The sequence below is a fragment of the Hevea brasiliensis genome, chromosome 4 (genome assembly GCF_030052815.1).
Source record: "Hevea brasiliensis isolate MT/VB/25A 57/8 chromosome 4, ASM3005281v1, whole genome shotgun sequence".
Classification (NCBI taxonomy): Eukaryota; Viridiplantae; Streptophyta; class Magnoliopsida; order Malpighiales; family Euphorbiaceae; genus Hevea; species Hevea brasiliensis.
Window position 1 is genome coordinate 97,943,690 of NC_079496.1, and position 4,330 is coordinate 97,948,019.

Consider the following 4,330-nt stretch of genomic DNA (forward strand, 5'->3'; position numbering starts at 1 on the left):
TTTTATATGAGAAGAACAAAAAGTGCAGAAATTGATTTAATTTTTTATCCTGGGATTGAAAAGACAGCTAAAGCTTTAAGAGCAGAGTTTAAAAGAAGAAAAGATGAACTCATAATTCAAAGACAGCAAGAGCAACATCAAGAGCAATAAGTGATAGAAGCTATGGCAAACAACAACAACTGATCAATTAAGGATCATGCTTTTCCTAGTTTTGGAGATTTTAGATCGAATATTACAAGGCCTGGAGTGGAAGCAAACAACTTTGAGTTGAAGCCCTCACTTTATCAAATGGTTCAATAATCACAGTTTGGGGGAGGTCCTACTGAAAGTCCACATGTGCACCTTGCACATTTTCTTGAGATTAGTGAAATGCTGAAAATAAATGAAGTGTCAGATGATGCCATCCGGCTGAGATTATTTCCTTTTTCTTTGAAGGATCGTGCTAAGGAGTGGTTGCATTCATTACCTTCAGGTTCAATAACTAGTTGGGATGAGTTGTCACAACCTTTCTTAGCTCAATACTTTCCTCCTAGCATGACTGCAAAATTGAGAAATGAATTAACTTCTTTCAAACCAAGGGATGATGAGAGTCTCTATGAAGCTTGGGAGAGATACAAGGATCTTCAAAGGAGATGTCCACATCATTGAATCCCTAAATGGATGCTAGTTCAACATTTCTACAATGGTGTTTCTCCAGCAATTAGAAGTATAATTGATGCATCTTCAGGAGGTGATCTTATGGAGAAGTCAGAAGATAAAGCTTATTCAGCATTGGATAAAATTACTTATAACAATTATCAATGGAGTTGTGAAAGAAATGAAATGAAGAAGCCACCAACTGGTGTATATGAATTAGATGCCATGTGTATGTTCAATGCCAAATTTGATGCTTTGATGAGAAAAATGGATAAGTTAAGCATGAACGTTGATTCATCAATTGGAGGATCTAGTTATATAAAAGATGTTGGTGCAGGAAATATGCATTGTATCAATGATTTTCCTTCCTATGGGCAAGAGTTTGGAAATTAGTAAGTTGATTTTGTTGGGAATTACAATCAGAAACCAATTGGTAATCCTTTTTCTGCTACATATAATCCAGCATGGAGGAACCACCCTAACTTTTCTTGGGGAGGTCGATAAAGGCAGCAACAAAATTATCAACAACCTCTTAATTTCCAGCAATAACAGTAGAATTTTCAGCAAACAGAGTACCACTTGGATTTCCACCATAAAGGAATCAAAATGCACCTATTCCACAACCACCAGTTCAGTCTTCAGACCAAGATTCAATTTTTAAGTCTATGATAGAGAATTTCTTAATTGCTCAATAAAAACAAGGAGAAATGATTCAACAATTAACGTCAAGGATAGACCAGCTTGCCACTCATAACAGGATATTGGAAAACCAAATAGCTCAACAAGCAAGCTCTTTCAGCAAAGCACAAGGAAAACTTCCAAGTCAACCAGAGAATCCTAGAGAACATTGCAAGGCAGTGATACTAAGGAGTGGGAAAATTTTGGGAAATGAAAAGAAAGATGAGGTAGAAGAGGAAAAGAAGAAAGAAGATGAAGATAAAAATGAATCTATTTTAAATCATGATGAAGTTAATGAGGAAGCAAACAATAAGAAGGAAGTTGAAAAAGAATAAGAGGAAAAGTATATGCCTCCACCACCATACAAGCCACCATTGCTATATCCTTAAAGGTTTCAGAAAGCAAAGCTAGATAAGCAGTTCGGGAAATTTTTGGAAGTTTTGAAGAAATTATACATCAACATTCCATTTACAGATGCAATTTCTTAAATACCCTCATATGCTAAGTTCGTGAAAGAAATTTTGTCAAACAAGAGGAGATTAGACGATTATGAAATTGTGGCATTAACAAATGAGTGAAGTGCTCTCTTACAGAATAAACTTCCACCAAAATTGAAGGATCCAAGAAGTTTCTCTATTCCTTGTTACATTGGGGACACTAGTATTAAAAAGGCATTGTGTGATCTTGGAGCTAGTGTAAGTTTGATGCCACTTTCCATTTGTGAAAAGCTGAAGGTAGGAGATTTGAAGCCCACCACCATTTCTTTGCAATTAGTTGATAGATCCATCAAATATTCAGTGGGAATTTTGGAGAATGTGCCCTTAAAAAGTTGGAAAATTTTTCATTCCTGTGGATTTTATGGTTCTTGAAATGGAAGAGGATATTCACATACCTATCATCTTGGGAAGGCCATTTTTAGCCACAGCAGGGGCTATAATTGATGTAAAGAATGGTAGATTGAAATTTAAAGTTAGAGAATAGGAGGTGAAATTTAATTTGAATCAGACTTTGAAGAAACATCATGGAGTTGATCCTTGTTCAAGGGTGGATGTTATTGATGAGATTGTGGAAGCAGAATTTAAGAAAAGATATCCTGAGGACCCTTTGGAGAATTGTTTGGTACATAGTAGAACAACAAAGGATGAAAATCCTGAAGTTGCAGCTTTTGCTTAAATTTTGAAAGCTACTCAAGCAGTTGTAGGAGATCAAGTTTTGCAAGTTGAAGAATTGAAATATGAAGTTGCACACCCATCTTTGCTAGATGAGAAGGATGCACCACAGGTAAACCTCAAACCACTTCCATCTACATTAAGGTATGCTTTTCTTGGACCTAATTCAACTTATCCTGTCATTATTAATGCAAGTTTGAGTGATGTGCAAGTTGAAAAATTGCTGAGAGAGTTAAGAGCACATAGGAAAGTCATTGGTTACACCATTGATGACATAAAGGGTATAAACCCTACCTTGTGCATGCATAGGATTCTTTTAGAGGATAATTTTAAAGCCACCATAGAACATCAAAGAAGGTTAAATCCTAATATGAAAAAGGTGGTGAAGAAAGAAATCTTGAAACTACTTGAAGCTGGGATCATTTATCCTATTTCTGATAGTAGTTGGGTTAGGCCAGTTCATGTAGTTCCTAAGAAAAGAGGTGTGACCGTTGTGAAAAATGAAAATAATGAGTTGATACCTATTAGAATTATTACAGGGTGGAGGATGTGTATAGATTACAGGAAGTTAATAGTGCCACTAGGAAATACCATTTTCCCTTGCCTTTTATTGATCAAATGTTAGAGAGGTTAGCAAAACATTCATATTTTTGTTATTTGGATGGGTATTATGGTTTTTTTTCCAAATCCTAATACATCCTAGTGATCAAGAGAAAACCACATTCACATGTCCATATGGCACATTTGCATATAGAAGGATGCCTTTCGGCTTATGTAATGCACCAGCTACTTTTTAGCGGTGTATGATGGCCAATTTCTTTGATTTTATTGAGGAAATTATGGAAGTTTTCATGGATGATTTTTTTGTATATGATTTTTCTTTCGATAATTGTCTATCTAACCTCTCTAAAGTGCTTAAAAGATGTGAAGAAACAGATTTGGTGCTAAATTGGGAGAAATGTCATTTTATGGTGCAAGAAGGTATTGTTCTTGGACATTAGCATCACACAGAGGAATTGAAGTGGACAAGGCCAAAGTAGAAGTGATTGAGAAGATGCCTCCACCAGCTTCAGTGAAAGGAATTAGAAGTTTTCTTGGGCATGCTGGGTTCTACTGGCGATTTATAAAGGATTTTTCAAAAATTGCTAAACCTCTTACAAATTTGTTAAATCATGATGTCCCTTTTAATTTTGACCACGCTTGTTTTGATTCTTTTAATAGGTTGAAGGAAGCTCTAACAACAGCCCCTATTATGCAACCTCCGGATTGGTCATTGCCATTTGAGGTTATGTGTGATGTTAGTGACTTTGCCGTGGGAGCTGTACTTGGTCAGAAAAAAGAGAAGAGGTCTTATGCAATCTATTATGCTAGCAAAACTCTAGATGATGCTCAAGTAAATTATGCCACCACTGAGAAAGAATTTTTAGCTGTGGTATTTGCTGTGGAAAAGTTCAGATCATACCTAGTTGGATCGAAAGTGATTGTCTATAGATACCATGCCGCCATAAGATATTTGATGAATAAAAAAGAAGCAATGCCAAGAATGATAAGATGGGTTCTATTGCTACAGGAGTTTGACTTACAAATTAAAGATAAAAAGGGAGCTGAAAATGTTGTGGCGGACCATCTATCAAGGATTAAGTATGAGAGTAAGGATAGAAATGAAGAGGAATTGCCAATTGGTGAGTTTTTCTTGAATGAACAATTACTAGTTATTGTTTCTGCATTGCCATGGTTTGCAGATTTTGTCAATTACCTGTCATGTGGAGTTCTCCCACCAGATTTGAGCTATCAACAAAAAAAGAAATTTTTATATGATGTGAAATTTTATACATGGGAGGATCCAT

At 35.8% G+C, this 4,330-nt stretch overlaps 1 non-coding gene across 1 annotated transcript; it reads right to left on the bottom strand.

Moving 5' to 3' along the window:
• Positions 1-543: 543 nt before the first annotated feature.
• On the bottom strand, positions 544-650 carry LOC131179814 (small nucleolar RNA R71). The gene has a single exon (XR_009148700.1). It is a non-coding gene; the product is annotated as a small nucleolar RNA R71 (small nucleolar RNA).
• Positions 651-4,330: the final 3,680 nt, after the last annotated feature.